The 16,248-nt window shown below is 36.1% G+C and overlaps 1 protein-coding gene across 3 annotated transcripts in view; it reads right to left on the bottom strand.

The window, feature by feature from the left end:
- Positions 1-16,248, bottom strand: part of Scgdelta (sarcoglycan delta) — a 306,288-nt gene that overhangs the window by 240,835 nt on the left and 49,205 nt on the right. The window contains exon 1 of one of the 3 annotated variants that reach the window (XM_070313007.1): positions 2,409-2,445. The exons of the other annotated variants lie outside the window; for them this stretch is intronic. The gene's annotated coding sequence lies outside the window, so the exon portion shown is untranslated. Of the gene's footprint in view, positions 1-2,408; positions 2,446-16,248 lie in introns of those variants that run through there. 3 annotated transcript variants of the gene reach the window in all.

The following is a 16,248-nucleotide window of genomic DNA, read 5'->3' as shown; positions in this document are numbered from 1 at the left end:
TTTCAAACAGTATAAACGTAAAGAATATTTTTTTGAAAATTTTGACAGCTTTTTGCTACTATTGTACAACATCCTGTCAAAACGTTGGCAAGAGCATGAGAATCTCGTAGACTATTCTATTATTTTTTCCGAGTATCTGTGCAAAACCTGAGCACGATTCTCTTAACGATTTGGAAATTATTTAAGTTTAAAATTATTATTGTTTCTTATAGAAAATTGTAGCACTTATTTGACAAATTTGACAAGGAAAAAACATTACCAACGAAATAAAAATTTTCACGTATATTAAAAAAATTCTAATAAATATTTGTACTAAACTTGATTTAGATTTTCATTTATATTCGTTCAAAAGTTATTTACTAATTGTAGCAAAATACTTATATTATAATAAACCAAAAATCTTTCTGCAAATTATTCGTTCTTTTGCTTCTTGCAGTTGAGCTCAGGGAATATTCAAGACGAAAAGTTTTTGTCATAAATTAGGAAAAATGTTAATTACAACTTTTTTATAATCCAGATTCATTCATTTGACTTTACAAATGGTATAAACATATGTTTTATTTAAATTTTGACACCTTTTTGCTACTATTGTACAGCCAAACCATTCTTAAAGCTGTTTCCAAAAATTCACTCTATCATTTTTCTTCTTTGTGAACAATAATCCTTCCCATTTTATACAAAGATTTAACTCAGTTTATTTGATTCTATTATTCTATCACGCTTAGAAATTTCGATGTTTCTTGATAAGAAACATTTCGCGGCGGTCATACGCTCGATACGTAGGAAATGAAGTGTCCGACGTCTCGTATATCCGCGCCCGTTCTCTCGCGCGACTTGTAAAATCCCAGGATGTTCGGGGCGACGAGTAAGTTACACGACGGCCCGCGTACGAAACGAACGAATTAATTATTCATGCACGTCCGGGCGTCCGACGTCCGAACTGCGCTCCGCAACTCCGCTCCGCACGCTTCGCGTCGCCGTCGTCATTTCGCGCAGCGGCGATGCGCGAATCCGGCAAGCTACGTTGTTCAGCATGACTACGGTGGTGGCGATAGTTATACCCGGGTTCTACCTCCCCAAGTACATAAGGAGAAACACGTTTGTAGCCGCGAATCCGCGCCGCGCACCCTTTGTACTAACCCCGTGTCGGCGGACATGACTGCGGGTAATGACTGTAATTAATGCGACACGCGTCCGATCGAGACACTCCGCGTCAACGTGCCATGACAACGTATCTTTTGAAGCTCATCCGGCCCCCGTTTCCGACCCCGAAATCGCGACAGATGACATTAAGGTACGACGCGGGATCCTGCGGTGCGCACAAGATAGAGAATTTGTTTATAAAAAATGTATACAATATATATCATGGATGAATTATTTATTAAATGATTAATGTATCACGGAGCTTATTTATATTATGTTAATTATTCGATTTTGCGATTCCATCGTTTTACGACACGCTCTTAATCCAAACTATATCTGGATCATCGAAAAATCAAATAATATCGCGGGAAAAAATTTATTTCACTCTGTATTATTCAAAAAATAATTATTATCCGTAAAAATTGTAACATGATAAATTATTATTTTAGAGATTCCTGTCATTACGATTAAAATAAAACTTGGATATATATCATATTTCACGATAATCTAAAATAAAATGCACTATCGAGAATATAAAAAACAAGTAGAGTTGTGCAAATTGAAAACTTGCATGTTGTGTCCTCATCATTTTATTTTACAAAGCTTAAGCTGCTTTAAGCATGCGGTCTTTTTTCCAATTTTTGCTTCCTCATAGAGGAAGCTTTGTGAACGAAATAAAAAGATAAAGAAGCAATATGCTATTTTCTAATTTACACACTACATGTAAAAAAATTTAATCCGATATATCAAATTTTCTAAAAGCTACAACAGACATTTCTCAAAAAATTCAAAATTTTATAAAAAAATGAACCCTTTCACCGACACTCATCAAATTCAATAGCAACCATCCTTTAATAATACTTTATCCATCTAAAAAAATTTATCCTGATATCTCAAAATTTTCGAAAGTTACAACGTACATAGACATTTCTGAAAAAATTGAAAATTTTATAAAAAATGAACCCTTTCATCGATTCTCACCAAATTCAATACCAACCATCCCTGAATACTCTATCGACGTGAAAAAAAAAAATTAATCCGACATCTCAAAAATTGCGCAAGTTACATACAGACATTTTTTCAGGAATATGATTTTTCGACATTTCGGAACATTCTAAACACATTGGCATAGAAGACTCGAAAAAAAAAAAAAAAAAAAAAAAATTGTCACGAAGACAAAGCTTCCTCTATGAGGAAGCAAAAGAACGAGCGATATGTCTATTTCGAAAATAATACAAATGATAATTTATTTATAAATTACTCACCGCATATCGTTGCTCGCCACGTCACCCGATGCGGCTTCAGATCCTTATTTTCTCTCTTGTTCATCCTCGTGGCACTTGCACTCACTCAATTAGCAATTATTTTATGCTTGCATCTCAGAAAAAGTTATCGAACGAAATATATTTGACTATAAAAATTGTTAAATAAATAATTACTATCCGTAAGAATTGATGATCGAAATTGACTATTTTTATCCCTGTTAATTCGATTTTTATTCACAATGATGGATGATGACGATTGAGAAAGATTTATATTTGCAATATTATTTATATTCACAATACAGTTTCGTGTCGTTTATTAAAAATAAATTAATTATCAATTGTAATAATCATAACGATCGCGTTTAGGAATAAAGTTCAAGAATATACGAAGCGTTTCGTACCACTACGTCATTACTCGAGTATCGTCGTACGAATGATACGAAGACTATGTTATTGAAAAGTCGTTGCCGAAATATTTTTTTAAGTATATAAAGTATATTTTAAATTATGATTAATTATTTATTGAACGATTGCATGTATCACGAAGCCTTCCGTTATGCTAATAACACGATTTACGATAATTCCATTATTTAATTGCGCGATCCGAATCATATTTACATGCCGTCGTAAGTCGAACGAAATATATTTTACTTTAAATATTTTTGAAGAAACAATTATTGCTTATAAGGATCGTAACAAAACGATAATTCATAATTTCGATTCCTGTCACTTCGATTCTGATGATTAAATGTGTACATACATTATACATCATACAAAATACGAGCTTCGAGACTTATCGTAGCGATATAATTACGTTTAGTTACAATGTTAAGTTATAATTATTATTTAAGATATGTAAAAGATAATTAAATATTAATCTTATCAAATTGTTCACGGATATTTGTCGCGATCGCGTTTGGAAAAGCAATTTCACGGAGCGGTCACGAATTGGTACTTTACCGCTCGAGTTTAGCCGTTCGAATGATAACATATGTACGAAAGGAATTTGACGGAGCGTCTTGCCCTACTACAGTTCTATTCAAGTGTCTTCGTATAAATAATAACAAGGTTGCGAAACATAAACAGAATAGCGTGCCAATGTTTACGCCGCCAAGGCTGAATACTATGTTAGATATTGTTAATTCGCTGCCGAAAAAATATTTTACGTACTATAAAATATATATATATATGCGAAATATTAAATCATATAAGTATTTTAAATTATGAATCAATTATTTATTAAACGATTAATGTATCACGGAGCTTATAATTATATTAATTATTTGATTTTGCGATTCGATCGTTGAAAAGTCGATTGATATAGCATTGTGGATAAAATATATTTAACTCTACGTATTGTTAAAAAAATAATTATTATCCACAAGGGTCGCAACGAAATGATAATTTGGTTTCCTATTACTTTAATTCTTATTTGATTAAATGAATAAATTACGAAGTATGCGATTCGAGATCTGTCGATATATATATGTATATATGTAGTTAAATATTATTTATAAATGTTGATTAATTATTAATTATTTTATAATAGCAAATGATTTCCCTGTACTGATTACGATCGCGTTTAGAGAAGGAATTCGATTTCGCACGACTACTTTTCTGCTCGAGTGTCGTCACGCGAATGATAATAGAGTCGAGGTATGTGATATGTAAATGATGTCAATGTTTACAAGGCCGAATATCATGTTATTGATAATTCGCTGCCGAAATATTTTACGTACTATGACATATATATACACAAAATATTACACTTTATATTTTAAATGAATTTTAAATATTTTGAAGGTAAATTTTTTCGCAATTTCGGTTTTTTTATTTAAGGTTCTGGATAGTATCCCACGAAATAGAAAAGAAATCTAACATTTTGATGCTCAAATCAATATTGCAAGACATATCTTGATTCTTTTATCATTTTTATATATCATCATTTATAAAAACTAAATGACGCATTTTATAATATTTTATATAACACACATACACACACACATAGACTTTGTAATATCTTGATAATATTCCATGACCAGTTCTCATCGAGATGTCCATTTTTAAAAAGGCATGTTAAATTGATAGGCAAGTATTGTTAGCTTTTTCCGCGACGCTGATTGCATAGTTACTAAAATATATATGGCCTATACTCAAATTAAACACTACATTTTTTGAATTAAAGAACTAAACGTAATATTTTAACAACGCTATCCCAGTATATTTTACGAAATTTTTAAGAGCAGTTCTCTCTAAATTTTGTAATAAATAAATATTGAATTTGTCTGTGTGTGAAACTCTATTATGAAACGCTATAAATACAAATATATTTCATCCCTCTACACAAGTTTCTAAAACTAGCAACCTCGTTTCCAAAGCAATGCTTCGTACAAGTTTTAAGTCAAAAGTACAATGCAATTTTATATTATTATCAAGCAAATATATTAAATAAAAAAAAAAAAAAATCTTTACTTTCTTAAATCTTACCATAATAAATAAGCCTTCTTACCATGATAAATTTTTTTTACCTAAATATGGAATAATTATTTATTTTTTTTTTTTTTAAATTTATTAGAATTTTATTATTCACAAGTTTATAAATTTATTCTTACTTTTTTTATTTTTTATTTGTTAATATATAAGTTCAATAAGTTATTTTCATACGTGGTTTATTACCTCGATACGATACGATGAATTAATATATTTATGTTAAAAAATTATTCCTCTATTGATTTTAGTATATATATATATATATGTATTTAATTATTGAATTAAAATTTTTATTAATATCTATTTTTTAATTTCTAAAGTAAATATAAATTTTTCATTTCTACATTATGTTTCCAAAACCAACTGTAAGTTCAACAATGCAAAACAATTTTTCGCGATATTCGTCAAAACGGCGAATATATATTTTTTCATATTTGCCAGATGGACACGCGAATCGATCTGACAGTATTAATGAGAGAGCCGCCGTGCATCTCCGCGCAGATTTCTCGCGTTCGACGATCTCTCTCGCGATATTGCGCGATATCCCATCGATCATCCTCGCCACGCGATTCCGGTTGCGCAAGTTACCGGAAGTTACACTCGCTCATTCGGGAATGCCGATACCGTGCAACGCGATACGGCCGGACGCATTTTAATAGCGTGACCGTTATCGGTGTCCGATCGGGATCGCGTTTTCCTCGGCGCCGCCGTTCCCTCTTTTTTTTTTACGATCGTCGGCTGAGCTCTTCTTCGCCGCGTGACGTTTTTATTTCCTCACTCGGGCCAGACGCGCGACCAAATAATCGATAACAAAATGCTAATTTTTTACTCTCTCTCTCTCTCTCTCTTTTCTCGGCGGTTGTCGTAAAGATCTCTTAGATGCACCGTTTATTGCAGTTAGTTATTTTATCTCGTATTCCGATGTTTTCTTCAACTTTTTCTTCAATATTATTGATGTTCTTTTTTCCCCCTCGATATAGCCATATTTTATAATTTTCTACAATGTATAATATTTTTCAGAAATATTTCAATAATATTTTTTGTAAAAAAAGAAACATTAAAAACTATATATGTATTCACGCGTAAACGAAACAAAGGATGGATTTCTTCGTGTTTTTTTTATCTCTTTCAATGATAAAAATATGAACAATTTAAAATTATAAATAGCAATTATATAATGCATATATATATTCTTTTGTAAATATAAATTATTAAAAAATTTTATATTCGACTGTCTTAGAGAGAATGTCACACTCTGTCGCGCTCTTTCCCAAATCAATTTCTCAATTGTATCACCTACTACAATTCCCTGATTGTAAATCGTGCGATGGCGACTCGCATTTGACCAGATCCCCACTTCCTTCATTTTGGCTCGCGCGCGAGGAAACTACCGGTCGATCTTCAACATTCTACGTGGCGTCCAATGTGATTTCGATATTCGGCAAACAATATACGAATCTAGCATCGGACCGCTAAGTACGACTTCCATTCGCATCCCCCCCCCCCGGTGAGGGAGAGGATATAGCGCTCGAGGAGCGAAAATAGGACGTTGGTGCGAAAGCAGCAGGAGGTATCGGAGAATCCTTATCCTCCTCTTATCCTCGCACTTGCACTGTTTCCATTCCGAATTCGGGTAGCAGGGATTACTTAACTCGAGAAATTCATCCGAGCTAAAAGAAGAGAGCTCGGCTAGGAGGAATCGAAATGAAATATGAAATTTCGCGAACGCAAGATTCTTAAGATGATTGCGTCAGCGAATAATCGCGGAATCAGTATTTATTTCTATGATCATACATACAGGATTTTTTTTTTTTTTTTAATAAAGTCTCGAGAAATAAATCATCGTTCGCGCCAACTTTAAAATTTTATATATAGCATATATATAATAATTAAGCTTGGAATCAAAATTTTATTGAAATAAGCTCCATGAAATTAATGAAAGTTAGTTATTATATTTATTTATTTCTCCCTCAAAGTTAAATTCGCGAAAAGCCTTTTGTCTCTATGTTCTCTCTTTGATCCCATATAATTCGGAAATTATTAATAATTAATCTATTAATCTATTAATTTAGTAATAATTATTAATAATTAATAATATATAATTCTCGTTAACAGCAAACGACTCGAAATTGATGGAAAAATCTGTCATTAAGGATCCGATATTTTTAGGAATAATTGTATTAGGGATAATTTTCGTAAATCTTGGTATTTTTAGGAATTTAATTCTCATTTCATATATTTAGTCCTCGTCGCGTATATTTATCATCTAGAACGACGCAATGAAAATTTAACTTCGCTTTACAATTAATTACGCGCTATTGATAATTGGAAAATTCAATTTTGAAAATGCAATGCAATTACAGTACGTTGGACCATACATTTAATTTGATTGCTAAAGTATGTATGTTAATTGGCAATTATCCGTGACGTAAAATCCATGACGATACGATTTAAATTTGTATAAATAAAATTATAAAAAAAAAGAAAAAAAGGAAAAGGAAAATAATAATACAATATAAATATCTCTCGCCAATAATATTGTAATTCTTATGGATACGCTTTAAAATTGCTATCTAAAAAATACTACCTGAATAATAAAATTTAAAAATGCTATAGTATGTAATAACGATGGTAATAACAATCACCGTTTGCAGAGTACGTCAGTTATGTCAATTGAAATATTCCGTCCGAATTTTACATACGACGGAACGATATTGCGACGAGAAAATGGTCTCGAGCGGCAAAGAGGAAACGGGGAAGGCGAAGCATGTCAAAGAGTTATCGGTAATTGCGCCGACCTTCTCGGACCATTGCCCTTGATAGCTTCATACTTTACAGAATCGAATGGGAAGAAGACCGCATTCGTGTGTGTCTGTCTGCCTCCTCTTATATACTGCCCCACTAAAATCTTGGCGCTCGGACAATAGATGATAGAAGGAATACCGCCTTTTCCGGCCGCGAAGAAAGATCGTCCGCCACGATATTTAGGTAGCTATGTATCTTTCTCTCTCTCTCTCTCCCTTTTTACCAGACACGTCATTTATAAATTACTGCATCGAAGAATGCCTGCGAGAGAAACCAGTGCTTCGAGTCATCGGGGCACGGATATCGTTAGATATCGATGAGAAAAGTACCTATTGTACATCGCATTCTCGTGAAATAACACGAGAAAATTAGAAACAACCCGGACAAATGTAATAATTCGATCGTAGCGAAAGAGGATGAATTCTTCCTCAATTATCATCGCCAATCAATAATGCGAAATTACTCTCGCCTCTCGTCCTCGCTACGGCGACGATTATAGGCGGCTTATCCCGCGTCCGCATTGTTCATATCTGCGTTATTTGGTGACGTAATTAGACACACGGACGAGATATATGGCGTTCCATCTCGTCGGTTCGTCCGCGATGCAATTGTCGCAGCAGGATGAAATTTTTCCCGGCCAGACAACGGGAGGGTGGAGAAGGGGTGGAGATCGCGGACTCGTTATCTTTTCTCCGGTGGACACGAGAGAGCCGACGGTATATGTGTGTGCGTGTGCGTGTGTGTACGTGAATACGCTAAATAATTAGCGAGCAGCGCGGGTTTCGAACCGGCAGTTAAGCAGATCGGTAGGTTACGTTGTTGGCAGCTCTAAGCGATGACGACGACGAGGATAGGTTGACGGAAACGAGGCGGTATATCAGGGAAGGAAGGGTAAGAAGTCTCTCTCTCTCTCTCTCTCTACCTCCCCTCCCTTCTCCCCTTCCTTCCCACTCTCTCCTTTCGCGCGCTCACTCCACTAAGTAGATGCTTGTCAGCGGAAACTTAATTAAATATCCAAAGTGGATGCCGGAATTACTACAATTAGTATGACGGCTCTCCTAACCCGTCCCTTATTACCCGGACTAGTCCCGTCCGACGTGTTCGCGGGTATTACTACTTAATGTCTAATAAACGTCACGACGCCAGTCCGTGGAGTCGTATGTTATTTCTACTTTTTTTTCTCTCTCTCTCTCTTTCCCCTTGCCTTTCTCTCTGCTCGAGTTGCGACAATGCGTTGGAATTTCGGTGAAATTCGCGTCGCGGGGGATGAGCGAGCGGTAAAACTTGGCTAATGGTCGTCACCGTGGCCATTCTCGGCTTTCATAGCCGTCAATATTCCGCCGATAACTACCCGTTTAACAAGCATTCGGGGAAAGAAAAAAGAAGAGAACGGGAAGATGACGGGGGCGGGGTCGGTATTCAAGAACGTTGAAAACTCCGACAAACTCCGGCAAAATAGGTAGGGAAAATGTTGCTTAATTAAATCGACGAATCTTTCAGAAATGCGTTGAATCTAAAATATTAGTTTTCAAGAGGATGAAGAAAACAGATATCTCTCTTTTAACAATCGCGACGTATTTTATTATTGCAACGACGTATATATTGTGAAAGATTGAAATTACAATTGTATGTAATACCGTCACTCTATAATTGAATAATGATCGGCCAGAGATAAATGTATTCGCGGGAAAATTGAGTTTATCGAGCATTGAAATAAATTCATAAAGTATACAATGGTATACGCCGATATAAATATTCATAATAATTCGTGCTTAATCCCATACGAAATTCGCCTGTAACAATCGACGAGTCGAGTCTCCGACAAAACGATCAACGGTGAATAGAGGTATCGTAAATCGCGGTTATCCTCGTAATCCGCCTATATAAAGTCTCAAAACGGATATTTAAAAAAAAAAAAAAAAAGGTCTACCTCGCGAGATATTAATACACGAACGTGCTGGTTGGTAGCTTCGACCGGAAGCGAATCTCGTCCAAGTGGGAAAAAAAAAAAAGGAAGAAGAGACGAACCGAACGATTCTTGTCTTTCGTCCGAGTCTTTTCCCTGCCGATTTAATTGCGGGGAGAAAATTGCCGAGAAAGGATGTGCTCAGGGGAGAGTCGTTTATTAAAAATCGACGAGCAAACGCTCCTGGCGATATTGACAAACGGCCCGGAATCCCGACACATCGCGAGGTACGTTCGCGTTCACGTATCGATCCTCGATATCACATCGTCTCGCGTAATTCGCTCCTTAATTTAAATAAACCCACGCGAGATCGCCGCCGACGTTTCCGGAACATCGCCAACTTTGCCGTTCATCTGGTCGACCTACCCGGTGAGAAGTGTTCGACGATTTGGCACGTCCACCTGCCGATAAATTCTCCTCGAAACGTCCATGTAATTCAGATTATACTCCGACGATTTTAGAATCGAACGTCGAACGGGTTTATTTCACAAAAAGAGATGATCTTGATACGCACCAGACTGTCAGAAACAAATTATATTTATATAATGTGTTAAAAATATTTAACAAAATAAGGAAAATATCTAGAAACACACACACACATATATATATATAAAGTAAAATGAACAAGTATAGTGATAAACAGAAAAATAGAGATGAGAGGGTGATGAAGATAACGAGAAAAGATGATAGGCGACGGGGTACGTACTACCGATATCTATTTGGCGACGGAGGGAGTGGACGAGAGAAACAGTTTACAAGAGAATATTGTCCCGCGTAATCCGCTCTCCAATATTTCATCAACTTCCTTATTCCTTTTTTCCCCGTCGCTTTCTTCGAAACGGACGAACGCAGCGTCTTCTCCTTCTCGCTGCGCAAAATGTGCAGAGACGTTTCGCTTTCTTTCCTCTTCCTTTTATTATATATAGCGAAAATAATCCCCAAAGAATTCAATCCGATTACTAATACGGTCAATAAAATATAATAATAAAAGTACGTCTATACTATTTTACAAACGCATTAACGTATATTAAGAAGCTATTTCATTGTCTTTTTTCGAAAAAGAAGAAAAAACAAACATCTTCGAGGCGAAACTTGCGATATAAATTAATCTCATGGAAAAAAAGCGTCAAAGAGAGTAAAAAAAAGATCTTTCTTCCAGTTTCCAAAGATCTCAATCAATTCCCTTTGTTATTTCTCTTGACGGTACTTAAAATCAAGCATCCCCCTCATGTAACACGCAAAGTACCAAGAGCAGAAGACTTATTACCCGTATTCATAGTCCTTCCTTATTTTAAGGACGAAGGAAGCCTCCATGAAGGATTCCTTGAATCCGCAAGGCCACCTTGTTTCATAGATGGACCTCGAGTCTCCCTTTCAGAAGGAAGGAATATTTTAGGGATTTTTAGTGACCGACTGGAGGCAGCGCCGTTTTATGCTGCCTGCAACTAATTTCATATAATACATATGAAAACTTTTTCGTATCTTCAAAAAATTCCACGGGATTTTCCCAATGGCGAATGTATCTTTTCGAAATCCGCCACAGAATCCGATTCTCTGGATTTTCGTCTTCAAATCCATCGTCAGAATCATTTAAAAATTCATTGTCCATTATCCCTTTTTCCTTTATACACTTTCAGTTTGAGAGCGCGACAACAAATAACCACAAATGTAACGAAACTAACTTTTGGAGGTTATATTTGGTTATATTCTGCGTATCGTCTGCTAAAAAGGTCGCATCACTCCTCAAGGAAGCTCGTGACCTTCCTTGAGATAAGGGAGCCAATAAGATTCCTTGTTCGGTCAAGGAAAGTTTATGAAACGTGGAACGAGGAACAAGGAATCTTTATTCCTCAAGGACGGACTATGAATACGGGTATTAGTGACCGACTGGAGGCAGCACCGTTTTATGCTGCCTGCAACTAATTTCATATAATACATATGAAAACTTTTTCGTATCTTCAAAAAATTCCACGGGATTTTCCCAATGGCGAATGTATCTTTTCGAAATCCGCCACAGAATCCGATTCTCTGGATTTTCGTCTTCAAATCCATCGTCAGAATCATTTAAAAATTCATTGTCCATTATCCCTTTTTCCTTTATACACTTTCAGTTTGAGAGCGCGAGAACAAATAACCACAAAACCATAAATGTAACGAAACTAACTTTTGGAGGTTATATTTGGTTATATTCTGCGTATCGTCTGCTAAAAAAGGTCGCATCACTCCTTGAGATAAGGGAGCCAATAAGATTCCTTGTTCGGTCAAGGAAAGTTTATGAAATGAGGAACAAGGAATTCTTATTCCTCAAGGAGACGGACTATGAATACGGGTATTAGACACGTCGGAGTTTTTATTATCTCCATCTCGGAACGCACGAGCGGCCTGTGGAAAGAAATTAAAAGATTTAGCACGATACGCCGCGAGCTATCGCGCGAAAGCCGAGCATCTCGGGACAACGAAGAGAACCGGCGAAGGGAAGGAAAAATTCGCGCCGTAAAATGCAAAATTCTCCACGTTCTGAAAAACGTCCTCGGACGCGTACATCTAAATACGCGGGCTAGATGGTCGCTGCAAACGAGCGGCTACGTCGCGCAATCGAGCGCGATATACATATACATGGGCGAAACTGAATTTCGAAAAAGCTCGCACGCGAGACGAACGCGCGAGAGCTAATTGTGTCAACGCGCGTTCATGTTTTTTCCGAGCGCGTGGCGCGCGTCTGTAACAAGGTTCGACTAATTAATGGAGGATTGCGATGTAATTGCCTATTAGCCGAGGCCAATGCCAAATTGGCGCTTTAAATTAAACGTCACGGCGAAAAAAAAAAAAGAGAAACACTCTCTAAATCGATTGACACGCTCGTGCGATAACTAAAGATTTTATGTTGTGTTAGGACTCGTACTCTTCTGTCGCGCACGATTAGAGTTATTTCTCGTTTGATTACAGTCGTATCTCTATTTTTGGCTCCATTCAAATACTCTGTCCGACATTGCATTTTTTTTATTTAAATTAAATCCGATATATATATGTATACATAATTCCGGAAGAAACAAATCATCGATTGAAAGAGAATTTTTACAGATTCGAATTTTTTTTAATATAAGATCGATTGTTTATATATTTAATGTTTTCGTTATGTTTAATTAGGTAATAGCGTCAATATTGCCGTTTGTTTACACATTTTACAATATACAATTGCGGCTTGAATTTAAGCAAAGGATTTTTAATAAAATTTTTTATAAGAGAAAAATTATACATATATATATATATTATATATAAGAGTGTATTTTTTAAACATACATTTGTAAATATTACGGATTATGTTTTTCGGCATAGAGTATCACTCTCTTTAAACATTGAATCTATTAAATATTCTCAGCTTTAAATTCGTTAAATCGTATGAACCAGGTTTAACAAAAAATTTTAAAATGATTTACATCCCTTAAAAATTAAAAAATTAAATCAATTTTAATAAAATATAACAAATGAACCAATTTTAAAAGAGAGAGATAGATCTTTCATTTTAAATCATTAATCATATTCAAATAAATAGATCGCAAAAATAAAGCAATATTAGTAATTCAATGAATATTCAATTTGAGGAGCCTTAGACAGAAGTAATTGAAAAAAATCTTATTCGAGCTATATCGATAACAATGAGATGGCCTTGCGAATGTTAATGAAACTTGTAATTATTATGAGATTGCAAGAAGCACTTTGATAATTAATTTCATAATATAAATACTAATAAATGCTAATTATATTCTTTATGTACACAGATCAACTACATTCGTATAGAAATAATTATTTTTATAACAATATTTTATTAACAATTTTAGTTGTAATTATCTTGAAAAATTTCAAATACATTTTAAATCATGATTTGTCCTTCCTTTATAGATCCATTATTTATTGATATCATATCGTCACATGGTCCAATCCAACCGCAATGGACGTGATCTTTTCTTTGCATTTCTTATTGATAAAAAAAAAAAAAAAAAAAAAAAATTATATCAGTACGTAAATAAAGAGATAAATTAATAATTTTACATAGATATCGAAATGATTAGGCTATATTTTATTTTCCATAACATCTTTTTTAAGTAATTTATCTCCGCTCCCCCGGAATTATAATATATAAAAGAATAACTAGAAACAGAAAAATTGAAATAAATAAAAATGTTAAGAAGCGAAGAGATAGAAATGTTAAGAAGTTGCGGGTGGAATCGTTGACGGCGGTACCGGAGATATCGTCATAGCTTCCGTGTATTGGAGTGATCTACCGTAAAACGTCCGGCCTGCGACCAGATATTAAACGTCGCTATTAGTCGAGGTAATGAATTTTAAGGGAGCTGAGCGGCCATGCGGCTACTCTTTATCTCTCTCTCTCTCTCTCTCGCATATTCCGGGTACTCGACGTAAAGGATTGCTCCTACGAAATTATTTCCTTTATAAATCAGAGGTCATACGTTTCGGCGTCATCCCACCTTATCCGCCCTTGTAGAAGACGCCCCTTATCCCGTCGTTTTCCCGCTCGCGACGTCTCCATGCACTATGTCGGCAGACGAGAAAGAGAGAGAGAAATAGTTGAGGAAAGTTTATTAACGATACCTTCATGGATAGAAAATTTTCATTCCGCTCCGAAGAAAATGGAAAGCCCAGGAGAAAGCAGAAATCATTTTTTTTTCCCCCCCCCCAACAAATTGCCTTGGCATCTAGAGCTAGTATCTAGGCAATGTAAATTGCATAAGTTATAACCATCCTCCCCATGTTCTAAGTTAATTAAATTTTATCCTGTTTACGTTACCGCGATCCGCGTGGAAAGAAAACACGGCGAGTTCCCTCAAAATTGCGATAGGGCGCGACGCGTTGAAGCTTTTTCTCCACGCAGAATTAAATACCGAGAATTACGAGGCTCCTAATTTCCAAGTCGGGGGCTTTTACACCGTAATGTACCACCGCGTTACTTTGACCTTGGCACCAGTGGCAGCTGGCGCCAAGAAACGCAGAGGAGATGGGACATGGGAAGAGACACGAGAGCCCCGGGAGCAGCCCGAGCGCGGGTGTGCTCGTAGGATGGTAGGGTGGGGGGGGGGAGCGGGGGATCGGCTTGATTTGGTACCAGAATGGGCGCTGGCGGGGGATGTAGTAATTTGTCGGCTTGGGAAGGTGGCTGGCTCCAGCTGATAACAGAGGGTGGTCCATTCTCTCCTCTGATTCGACCTCGCGTTACTCCGCGCGTTCTACGACCGATCTCCCCCGGACTCCCGTCAACGACGATCTCGACGTGCCTGTATAGTTTGCGAGATACACCGATCCTGCCAAATCTCCTCTCGCGAGCCGGACGTAAGACGTCCGGCTAAAGAGACGCGTAAAACAGTAACAAGAGAGGGGGGAGGAGAGGGGAGAAGAAAGGGATAAAGGGACTCCTAAGAGAAAAGAAGGGTTGTACGGGGGAATTTTCCATAATCGGGTATATTCGCCGGCGTTTACGAGCGACGATTAAGGAAAAAGCACTTTCGCCGCGCGCTTTTTACAAAATCCTCTCCGCTGACGTGAAAATTATCATTTTCATCCCTTTTGATTAACTCTACAAAATCTAGCGCGATATTAAAGTCGCGGTGTAAAAATACATATCTGTGGGAAAAATTTGTAATTCACTTTTTAGAGAAATTTAAATTTGAATAATAATAATAAATTTGAACGATAATAAATTTGAATAATAATAAATTTAAATAACTAAGTTGCGGAATTAATTAATACGTTTCTCGAATCTCGAGACGTAGATAGACGGTAGACAATTATTTCGATCGCTAACTTACATGGCGGAAATCATCTTAATTCAAGAAGAATGTACTCGAGCCAAGTTGAGATTCTTGGGCCTGCTGATTGGTTCTGGCAAACGAAGTTAGTCGCCTAATCTCGTTTTCCCGTGCTCCGACCGATTCTCAAATTCATTCTGCTAGATTGTATGTATGCGTGTGTGTGTGTGTGTGTGTGTTTCTATGTATATGTGAACGAGCGAGCAACCATGCATCCAGACGGTATTTCCCAATCAGTTTAGCATTAGCGCGGAAAAGTTGTAATTACTCCGTGTGTGGCGACTAACTATTGGTTTTGTGCGCTTGAAAATTTTTTCACGCTTCCTCGACGGTATTTCGAATAAGCGCACACGTATCGTACGTGTGATGAAATAATTAGAGAATTTGCAGAAACCGATTGTATCGTCAAATGTTTATTCGTTCGTTCAAACATTTTGTGCGCTTGCGCGACGTGTTTGTATGCGTTTTACGGGCTTTACAAGTTTTAAAGATTGTTACGTCATTTCGCGGAGAAATATAATACATGTTTCGAGTGGACAATTTTGTTTTTGGCATTTTCTAATTTCTCGAATGAAAAAGCCGACGAATAAGAATTCGTTAAATTCACTTTAATTTTTCCACGTGATAAATAATATATTTTCGCAAAATATAGTTTTGCATACTTATTATGAATAAATGGAAAGTTTATTTCAAAGTATCTATACAAAGTAACTATTGCTTTTATTTAAAAATAAAAATAAAAATCTCTTAAAAGTAA

This window comes from Polyergus mexicanus, unplaced genomic scaffold, assembly GCF_030449975.1.
Source record: "Polyergus mexicanus isolate NDT 795.1 unplaced genomic scaffold, iyPolMexi1.0 SCAF_23, whole genome shotgun sequence".
Taxonomy (NCBI): domain Eukaryota; kingdom Metazoa; phylum Arthropoda; class Insecta; order Hymenoptera; family Formicidae; genus Polyergus; species Polyergus mexicanus.
This window is presented reverse-complemented; position numbering and strand designations above follow the sequence as displayed.